This window comes from Excalfactoria chinensis, chromosome 10, assembly GCF_039878825.1.
Source record: "Excalfactoria chinensis isolate bCotChi1 chromosome 10, bCotChi1.hap2, whole genome shotgun sequence".
Lineage (NCBI taxonomy): Eukaryota > Metazoa > Chordata > Aves > Galliformes > Phasianidae > Excalfactoria > Excalfactoria chinensis.
In genome coordinates this window covers 15998699-16010294 of record NC_092834.1, presented here as the reverse complement: position 1 = coordinate 16010294, position 11596 = coordinate 15998699, and positions in this window count along the sequence as shown.

Here is an 11596-nt window from a genome sequence, read left to right as displayed (position 1 = left end):
TGATACTGCCGCGTTTCAGATGGCTGCGGGTGGGTTCTAAGGAGCGGGCTGTGTGTAAGGAGAGCTTGGAGCATCAGGGCAGCTGCTCCTCAGATCATAATGCTGGGATCGGGTCATTTTATAGCCCAGATAGTTGGGAGCATCGCCTGATGGTGATTAGTTTATTAGCGCCATTGTTGGTTAGCAGAATAAACGTGCTTACATTGAATTAGAGCGTGTAATAACAAGATGGCACGTTTCTACTATTGCAAAAGCTCTCTGTTTTCAGGTTGCAAAAGGTCACTTCTCCTGGTTGCTCAGTTGGGCCAAGAAAGGCATTCTGTGCAGATGAACTGAGCCCTGAGCATGAGGGCTTCACCTCGGGAACTACGAGCAACTGGGGAAGCTCAAACTGCACCGTGCAGTGCTCATGGCAGTCTGTGAAACATCAGCTTTAACAGCCATAGAGATGACATCTGTTTTGGTTCAGGCTGTGGTTGTTGCTGACATGCCTGTTTTAAATGGATGGCATCTGCTGCCTTCTTTCCCGAACGCTGCAGGAAGATGTGGAGGGAGGCGCAGTTCGGCTTTCCTAGCTCAGGGTTTCTGCAAGCCTGGATGTTGCTGGCAGTGCCTTCACTCCTAGACCTCAGGGAACAAGTGTTTTCCCTCTTAGGAAGGCAGGGTTTACCTGCCATCTGCTCACACCTGTGCTGGAGAGCCACACTGCCTGCCCTCCTCACTCACTGCAGGAGTGCTCTTAATTTACCAAGTACCACTCTGCATTTCTCACATCTGGAGGTGCCAGGTGTCACTGCTGGGCACATCTGTGCTGCAGTGCCACAGCTCCGTGCCGCTGGGGGGAGGCAGCAGCAGGAAACACGTTGGGCATCCACAATAGGGGAGCTTGGTCTGTTTAGTGAAGTAGTGGGCAAGAATGATTGCACAGTTGCACACTTCTGCACCAGGCACAGTTATTCCCTTGTGCACTTGGGCATTACAGGCAGAAATAAAGCTCTTTTTAGCTGCTGATTGCATCTAATATAAAGGCAGCTTACGCCAACCTGACAGTCTTCAGTCATCCACAAAACCTTCAGAGCAGGATGAGCCACTTCATGCAGTTTGTTTCCTGATGAGGTGGAGCCTGGCTCACAGCAAGTTCTGTTTGCTGCTCAGTCTCACCACATTTTGTCTTAGCAAATGCTCCTCAGGTTGGGACTAGGTAAGAACTCCCAGACTTGTGAATTTGGGAGAATCCAAAAGGCATATAAAGGATGGGAGTCCGATGGGGGGTTCCAATCTTCCTTTCTGAATGCTGAAAAGCTCTATCAGGAGCGATGTTCAGTCTGTGCCCTACAACTGGAGTGGTACCTGGGTCAATCAGTTTGCCACTCAAGTCCCCCACCACTGCAGCTGGTGCCACCGACAAGGGCTGTCCTTCCTTCTCAGGTGCAGGCAGGGATGCAGGCAGTGTCCTCTCTAATGCTTCTTTAGCAGCTAGAATTAAATCTTCCCTTCACAGCTATTGTAGCCTCCAGGAGGCTGGTTCAAATGGCTCCTGCAGATGGCATCTGCCTCCTGGAGATGGAGCAAAATCCACGCTAGACTACAGCAAGTCTCACTGGATGCAGTGTGTCAGAGAGTAATCAAAGATGTTCTGTGCTTGCTGCTCAGCTCCTCTCCTTGTGCAGTCCTCACCACCTTGCCTCCACAAAGCAGTGCCTGACCTGCTGCCCTGCTGAGCAGTCCCAAGGCAGGTGAGGCATCAGCTTGCTGCAAGCCCAGTGTCAAGGGGACAGGAGAGCAAGAGGAGCCCGACATGTCCAATGCTCACAGTTCAATTTGGTTCAGCTTTATGTTTTGTCCTGGTAACCCCACACCCTGCTCTCTGCTCTCCAGTTCTATGCTGAAGCTGCTGGGGGGTGCAGGGGCCATGCATGGATGGAGACTGCTCAGCCTGAACTAAGCACCCAGTTAAGAGGCAGATGGGGAGAAAAAGGAAAGGCTCTGAGCTGAGCGGAACGGGATGGTGCAGCTTCCAGAGGAAGGATGGTGACAGCAGGAAGTGGCTGGAAGCGTTTTTATAACCAGTTGGAGAACAGCTGTGCTGATTTTAATCCAACTGGACTGAAGTGCCTCCAGAAGAGCCATAAAGCCCTTTGATACCTACCACCCATGCAATAAAATGTCAATCTCAGCTGAAAGTCTTTGTTCTCCTAGTGGTATTTTTCTGTTTAGAGGTAATACACCGCTGCCTCCATTCAGAGGCCCCACTGTACTGTGGATGTGTGTGTGTAACTGATGCTGCTCCTGCTGCAACAGCTTTAGCATCTGAGAGACAATGGATGGTGGGAGAACCCAGAGTCCTAGTGACCACTGGGAGCAGGGGCACAGCCTCTGCTGCATCCTTTCTGTTGCAGCAGCTCTGCCCTATGAGCCAGAGAACCCCCGACACAGGTTGGTTTTCTGAAGAGGACAATAGTGTGGCTGTGGGGATTTGTACATATGTGTGGTAGAAAGTCTAAGAGAGCTCACAAGGCAGGTTCAAAAGGAGCAGGCTGAAGGCTCAAGGGCAGGTGTGAGAAAGGTTCTCAGTAGCATCTGGTATGTCAGTAGAGGAGAGGCCATGAACGGCTTCAGGATCATTTCTAAGCCATCCTAGGGAAGGTAGTAGTTGGTTTCCCTCTGGGATGTCACATATTCTCATGATATTCATATGGTCTCCTTGGTTGACAGTTTAAACCTAATCAATATAGGCCGCCAGCTATGCTCTCAGCCCTGACCTATAAGTACCAATGGTACGTGTGCCTCCCATGCTTATGCCTTGCTCTCAACAGCCCTTAGTGACCACTGCTTTTTGCTGCACACAGAATAGGCCTGTCTTGCAAAGTACAGGCTGAATGCTCAGGGCTCACAAGGACTCAGGTGATGCCCACATTAGCACCCAAGAAACATGTGATAAGTTTGGCAGAAGTGAACCAAGCTTTCTATTTTCCCATCTGTTTTGTTCCACCCCTTGATCTTCTCATTCCCCTCTCCAGAACTTCTGGCTCAGAATGTGTTCTTTTTATTCCTTTGCACATAATTTGTGTCTGAAGGTTTCTTCAGAATCAGAGGAAGTGGCACAATACGGCTCTTTCCTGCCTCACCACGTTGTCAGCTGTGTAGGTGTGAAGTGATGAAGTGACCAGTATTCAGTTTCAGAAAGAAGCGTTCAGGCTGTTCAGGCTTCTTTCTCCCAGATCTTTTCTTCATTTCCAGGGATTAGGATCATCTCCAGGCCACCAAAAGCTCTTACCGTAAGCAGACATCTTCTGTATCGTCAGATGTGGAAGCTCAAGGCGTTATCTAAAATAGGAAGAGTAACTGAAGAGTAATTTTCCTACATCTCTTGCAATACTGCTGAGTGCTAAAATTACTGGGCTGCTTTCTGTTAGAGGCTGTTTTTTCAGCTGAAACCCTGTGCTAAAGCTACTGAGTTGTCCTGGCTAATATTCCAGCACTGGCAGTAGCGTTTGAAGCCTATTTGGTGTTCCTTGGCAATAAGAACTGTATTTCTGCCAAACATTCTGTTTTCCATCTAATACTGCTCATTGAGATGTCTGATTCTGGGGAGGGCTCTAAGGTGCCACTCATAGTGTCTGCAAGTGAAGGTAACAAGGCCATCAAATATTTCCGTCATTTAGCATGTACTGTTCTTGCTTTCATGATCTTAGCAGCGATTTGCCACCTCAGACTTCTGTACACATTACTTAGAGCTTTTAAATCCCTGTAGCCGTTGTATAGTTCTGCCTCCTGCTGCATTAATAAGCCCCATTATGCTCTTATCTTTTTCACTATCAGAAACAAAAGCTGGAGTGAACTCTAGGCATAGCTTGTTTCCACTATTATCTTTATTGCCATTTTTATGCAACCATTTGTCTTCAATATCTGCAGCTGTATCCTGAAGGATTTTGTAAAGGTACATACAATATTTTCCTCTCATGAGAGCTTGGTTTTAATTCAGTAATTTCCCCCTCCTCCTGCCTATTTAAAAGGAAAAAGAAAAAGTTTCCACTCCATTACTGTCTTAAGAGCATAAAAAGCATCTCACAGATGGGCTGAGTACTCACAGAGAGGCAAGAATCTTAAAACCCAGCAGATCCCAGCCTAAACTCCACTCCTACCCTGCTGCATTATGAATTAATGTGTCTTGATGTCATATTTTTCCCACTGCTTCTTTCAGCATACTCCATCCTTTTCATTTCCTCTGTAGCTCTACGTACAGCTGGCAAACTAATCACTGCCTGAGCAGTGCACCTCAAAATATTTGTTTATGCTGAATGAGTCTGGCTGGATTTTCTGTTTCACATCATCTGCTGTTCGTGTTAATCTGTATCAATGTTTGGTTCATGGTACTGAGCTCAAAGAACAATTACGTTATTGAGGAAGTGAGACTGCAGGAAAAAGCTTAGCATGAGTTAGCTGTGAAAATGGGTGTTCAGCATATTTTTAGCATGATCAGAAGCGGAGATCTTTTCAGTGATACAGGTAAGACAATTTTGAGGTCATTGTGTGGACTTAAATTAACATGCAATTCAGTTTCTTCTGCAGGGTCTGCGGGGGTTGCAGACCTCTGTTCCCACAGCATATTTATCACTGCCAACATCTGGCTGAGATTTAGACTGCTGTTGAACACAGGTAATTTCAGCTTCACTCCATTGTTTTCAGTCAATCCTCCAGCAGCCTTCCTTGCTTTGACCTGGATTGTGTGCAAGTGCTTTCTGGTGGCATTTCAGAGGAAACTAATCTTGCACTCAGACTGAGTTATGAACAGATTCATCTGTGTGCTGTACTCTGCATGAGCAAGTTTGTTTTCACCTCTGTCCTGGAGCAGCAAATCCTTTAATGGCCTGTTCTTATACACAGACACACTTGCAAAGGCTCAGCCTACAGAGAGAAGCCTTCCAGGACTTTTCTTCCTCTGAAAAGCAAAGCTGCTGCTGGCAAAAGGTACCACAGATTTATACACATTTTTCAGAGGCCTCCAGAATTTTAACATGCAAAATAGATGCAGGAAAACAAAAGCCTTAATTAACAACTGCAAAACATGCCAGAAGACTGATAATGACACCACAGCAATCACCACAGACCCCAGTTGGATTGCGCTAACCAAATTCCCTATCCAATTGTGCTGCCTGAGCGGAGTGACATGCAGTCAATAATACGCCATGTGGACAGCAAGATACCAGTATTGGCTTTGGAGTGAGATGTCCTCGCTGCCTCTTGAGCTCCGGGATCAATAATGAGAGAGCAGGGAAAGACAAATGCAGCAGGAAGGCCAGCTGCTCAAAGAACCCTGTTAAGTTGATGTATGTATCGGTAGACTTCTACATGAAAACAGCAACACTGAAATGGCCCTTTGAGAGTGATGTATCAGTACTAGCGCTGTTAAATATACAGTTTACATACATCACATATGAAGCAATTTTTGCTTTGTCCATTAATTTCTGCAGATGATGCTGCCCTTTCTCTTCCTGTTAAAGGTGCTGATGCATCTGCAGTTGCAAACCACAAACGTGTCCTTACTGTTTTCCCACAGACATCACTATTGCCTTGTTCACGGAGTATTAAAGCTTATCCCTCTTACAAGGGGATATAAAATGATGTAAGCCTCGCTGGCACTGCCACGTTCAGGCAAGCTCTCACTTCGTAAGCGGGATTGGTCCAGAGAAGGTGCTGAGTATATGGACTAGAAATGTGAACTGTCCTACTCCCAGGTATGGAAGGGTTTAAGCTTCCTGCCTGTCACTGACTGAGAGCATCCTCCATGCCACAGTAATGAATAACACTGCTCTCCTTTCAGTTCTCTTCCAGGATATCCCTAGATTTAGACCTGCACACGTATACTCGCTCACCCAGGTGGAGTGTCTATTGAAGCTAAGACACGGATGCAAAGAGGAATGAAATCAGCTGCAGCAATTCCTGGCACGGGGGGCCAGAGCTGATGGGCTTCCTTCCAGGGACATCTGGTCATTAACCCTCACAGTATAATGGCTTTTAGGTCCTTTCATTCAGGACAATGGGCTGCATGGTAAGAAATGCTAACTTCACGCAGCAGAGGCTTAATCACACCTTTTGGGACTTTAAAAGCTGGTAGATATTGATTGAGGCAAGGGTGGTGAAACGAGGTCGCAGCTGCCTTCATCTTTCATGTGGGGTCCATGGAGACCACACCAAGTAGCATGCAGAGCTCCCTATTGATTCAAGTGGCTTGGCAATTAAAAAGGCCCATTTTCATCCTTTCAGTAATGTCCCCTCACCAAGTGAAGCCCAATGTGCTCAATCAGCTCTCACGGCTGCCCAAACCGAGTTGGATGCGCTCAGCTGTAACACCAGATGAATGCTGAGCACAACTTCATTTCACACCAGACGCCCTGAGATCCATCCTGCGGACTGCACAGATGGGGCAGTGTTTCCATGCCTCCCTCTTCCTTCAGGCCCAGATTGAGCCCCAAACCCAGTGAATGGTGTGGCTCTGGAGAAGGACTTTGCTGTGAGGAGAGCCAAGAGAGGAGGCACATAAGCAAGATGGTGTGAACAATTCATTTTCTGTTCTAATCCTTCTCCCTTGTCTCCATCTTGTCATTGAAACATGAGAGGTGACAACCTGCACAAAGGTCATCTGAGCCCTGTGGGTCTCTTCTCATGACCTCCTGTGCCTAGGGGTGCTTCCCTGGGGGAACACCATACACTGAAGCTTAAGGGACCTCAAACTGCCTTTGTACAGCACCTGGCACTGCACAGTCCAAGGCAACAGAAGGGCTTAGTCCTCCTGTGACCAACAATGGCAAAGGTGCAGTCTCAGCCCACAGCCTGCTCTGCGGCCTAAAGCACCCACTAACTTCCCAGCAGGGAAATGGATGTGTCTTCTCATCACTTATTTTATTGCACAAACAAAAGGTCATTTCATTTTCATATCTACAGTTCTATGAAACAGTATCCAAGAGGGCACAGGTAATCATGCACGCAGATGATCATGCAGCTAAATGATGAGTTCAGGCTACACAGATCTCCAGAAACAACAATGGACTTGAGCACGTGTTATGAGAACACAACATCTCTGATCTCCATGCAGGCTGAATGGCTTCTGACAATTCTTGCAACACAAACAATATAAAGACAGCCTTTACTATATCGATGCAAGACAAATGCTGCCCTTATAGTCACATATATAAGGACCACTGTTGCTGTTTCTACAATGAGAAATGCATTTGGCACTTTACAGATGAATCTTAAAAGAAATTCCTCACACCCACACCGGTGGTTTCCTGTGACAGCCTTGCACCAACATCTCCCGGTGCAGAAATGTGTGCATGGCCAACACATGCTGAGCAGCCTCTGAGCATGTCGCTATATTGCTTTCAGGTGAGCAGCCCTGGACATCTTGATTGCAGGACTGAGGCATTAACTAAGGGAAGTCATGGGCTATGTAAGACATCCCTAGATATAAGGAGATTTCTGCATCTATTTTCAAAGGATAAAAGTATGTCCCGTGCAAGCATTTTAGTAACTCATGGCCACAGTCTCTGACCACCCACTTTCATGTCATTTCCTGCACTGTTGTGCCTTATCCCTACATTCACTTGTGAAGACACGTCCTGACGCTTGCCAAGAGGGGACAGAGCAGAAACAAGAGCTGCTTCCTTGCCCTAAGAAGTGGTTTTGGTCTGCTGATCATGCATGCATAGCATTCCTAACCTGTGCTGCACGTTTGTGTGATACGTATGTCACCTCACATGTTATTACTGTGGATATCTCTCCAAAGCCATCTGGTTCCTTCCATCTTCTGCAGAGACTCAGTGGGGTCCACTGAGGACATAAGGTGCAACTCCAGAGTAAACTGCCTGCTCCTGCCTCCCACCCCCAGCTGCAGCACTGCTGTTTGAGCTCCGTAACTGTGTCACAGCTCAACCAGCTCCAAAACCTTATGTAACTCCTGTCTGCATATGGAGACACAGCTCTGACATTTTTAACCTGGTATCTTCTTCAAGATAAAGCCTCATTCTCCTCACCCAGCTATTTTTTATCTACTTGCTTTGTGTCAGTAGATGATAGAATCTGGCAAATGGACACCCTAACTATTGCAGCATCCAAATGATAGGCTTCAGGAAAAGTGACGATTACTTATTCAACAACTTCATAAAATTGACAAATTCTGAATACGCTGAAGATTAATTCAACAGGCCATTACACAGACTACAGGCATTGAGCATAGGCATCCATTTAAACTTGGTGGAGAAGAACATCCCTCTTTCACAAGACATTAGGGCCAGCAGTAGAGGAAACCACTGTTTGTGCAAACAAGAGCACATGTCAAGCCGTTCAGGGACCTGCAGCATTTTGTTCAAATACCTGCAATGCAAAAAGCACACCAAGAAGCTCCTCCCAGACTTTTCATTGTGGCAGAGAATTCAGATTCCCCCTTAAGTTCTGTTTCTCAGCCAAAATCAAGAAGAAAAAATATGGTGGAAAAAATAATAAACTTCCTCTCTCCTACTCCCTTCCTTGGAACAGATTTAGGGCTTTATTTTGAGGTCCTTCTATGCTTCCACCTATTACACCTTTGATTTTTTTCTGCTTGTACCTACTAATGAAGGTAACACACAAGATACTGTGGCGAGAGGGGAAAGAGCTGTTTGAGTTTTGCATGGGAATCATTGTGTGCTGCAGTATCATCCACATGGTCAAACCAAAAAGCTTTGGGAAGGTAGCAGAACAATCCATTGCACAGCAGTGTTCATAGCAGTGCTCCCATCGGTCACTGCAGCTGTGTCAGTGCACATCTCTGCCCGTGTTTTGTCTCAGCCCTATTCCCCAGGGGCGCAGTGAGGTCTGTGCAGTCATGGCATGTCTGGCTCTCAGTCAGACAGCAACGAGTGACTTCAACAAATGCGGTCGCTTTCTAACAAGCTGAAAGAAAGGCAAGAGGGCACTGTGTTCATCTTGAGAATGAGGTCCTCTGCTGTGATGGCTGCTTCACACACACGTACAGGTACACACCGCACCCTCCTTTTTACCTTCCTTGAAAATGGATTGTTGTGTTCATCCCCAAATCCCAAAGTATCTTCCTAGATGTTTTTCCAGCAGGACAAAATACCAGCAATAAATCAGTTTTAGGATTTATTCACCTTACTGTGATCTCAGCAGTGGCAAAGAAGAGACCCCAGCCCCTGCAAATGGCCTTTTTACAGCACTGACCATTCCCACAGCTTCCCTGTGGCTTCACTACCTGCTGCTACAAAGCCAGTGGCCACCACATTCCTGTTTAGGCCGTACTAACAGAGCCCATTGCAGATCCTTTAATATTCTTCACGTCCATCACAAAGTATTCCTATCGGCTCATTAAGGAGATGAGGAAATAAATCACACTTGAGAGAATACGATGCCAGTCAGATCCAGATGATTCCAATTTACTTCACTAAAATACTTTTGATTAAAACACATTACTGGTGACGTGTCTGAAAAGGAACTTGGACTTCAGCCTCTGTAATAACTGCAATATGTTCTTGGTCTCTAGCCCTGCCACAGTCTGCATAAGCTCATTGTTAAAAACTGCTGTGAGAGTTATTAGGTGCTTGTTTCAGACACACAGACTTCTCACTGCAGTCATTGCTGATGTCCTGGCACACCCTATGTGGGATCATCTGCAAATTAATATCATTATTCCGTTGTTCCAGACTCACTATGCACTGGAGTTGCACAGTGTCAATTTTACATAAATTTCCACATATGGAACGTTTTAAAAATCTCCCAGCTGCAGCAAGAGAAATGGAAAGAAATAGCTTCAGCCACTAGCAGCCTCCTAAGAGCACCAGAATCTCAGCACTGATGTGGACGATAAATCAGTGCTCAGGTCTCTCTTACACTGATAACGTTGCTTTCCATCAAGATTGCTTTAAATCACTGGTCTTTCTCCAGAGGTGCTAAGCTAAGCTCTCATGCTGTAGCTGTGCATTGCAGGCTTGTGCCACCAGGCAGAGTAGAAGCTGAATACAAAAGGATATAAAATGTTTTATTTTACTCACATTAAGTAGAATCTGCAAGTCCTTGACCACTAAAACTACGGTAGATTTTAGTGATGCTGTTTGTCTCAGCCCAACCTGGGATGCCAGAAATTCTCAATGCATTTCAAGAGGTGATTTCAGTGTAAGTTCCCTTTGTCTTTTTGATGGGTGCTGCCATTCCCTGTGTAAGTGGGACACACAAAGGTGAGAACTGGGATTCAAGCACATGGAGGTGTTTCCAAGACATGAGGCAGACCAGCTGTATGTCTGCCAGCCTGCTGAAGGCATATGCAGGCTCCTTGGGGTCTCAGAGAAGGGATTTAGGCACTGGACACGAGGGGAGAGAGACTCTTTTCTCTGATCCACTACAGCTATTCCTACCTGCACTTTCCTGGTGATCACTCAGTTTCCATTTGTCCCCTTATCTCCCAGCAGAGGCAGCTACTTAGACATGAAAGCTTTATCCCTGTGAAAACAGAGTGAACTCATCAGAACTGTGGCAAAATCTTGTGAAGAATGACATGGAGATACATATCTACAGAGCTTTTCAGACTCTGTTGCTCAGTCAGTCACCTAGAATTTCACCTCCCTCCTGCCTGAGCGACCGAGCTGCCTTTCCCAGTGAGGAGCAGCTGGTTTGGGCAGGAGACAGCAGTAGCTGGTACAAGACTGTGGTATTCCCTGCCACAGAACCATCTCAAGCCTCACGACCTTCCTTTCCTTTGTCACAGTGTGTGACCATACAGCAGAGTCTGACAGGAAATTATACTCAAGCCTGTAAACCCAAGTAGCTGCCAGATTCCTTTTTGCTTTGAGTAGATGGCAAGACAGTGGAGTGCCTGCCATAGATCACGTTGGTGGACTGTCACTACAGACCCTCAAATGCAAACATATGAGAGTTACAGGGCAAGTTCCCAGCTTCAGAACTCTCAACACTTTGATTTATCAGAGTGCAGCAAAAGTCAAGTAAGAGTGAACTGAAATGTCAAGAATCCTGGTAGGTACTTTCTGCCTCTAATCCAAGCCGGCTTCATGTTCTGGGAGGTAATGTGGGGACTGCTGAAATGAAGGAATGACCAATAAGTGGGATGGCATCTGTTTCCACCTATTCCTTCATTATTACAAACAGCACTTTTTTTCCCACCAAACTCCTCAGCCAGTCATCTGTAATATCAAAGAGAAAACTATACGTTGTTCCACTTCTGACAGGGTGATATTCAGACAGCCCATATTTTAACAGGACTCTGGATTCTGTAGCCCCATGGCATTTGGAGCTTCCTGCCAGCAGAAATAGATCTCTTTGCACTAAGAATGAACTACAGCAGCACTAGCTCTCCAGGGCATGCAGCATGCAGTGGGACAGCTCTTTTTCTGTACAATAGTAGTTGGTGGTACAGATACGTGTGAACTGAATAATTCAAAGCAATGCCACATTTCTGGCTAAGAGTTTTTTATTACTATTGAGTTTCCCACAGTAGACTTTTTATTTTGAATCATGCTTCACTGCCTGGTTTACTGGTTGGGATATTTATTTTTCCCGTAGAAAAGAAAAACAGTACAAATTTTATGAG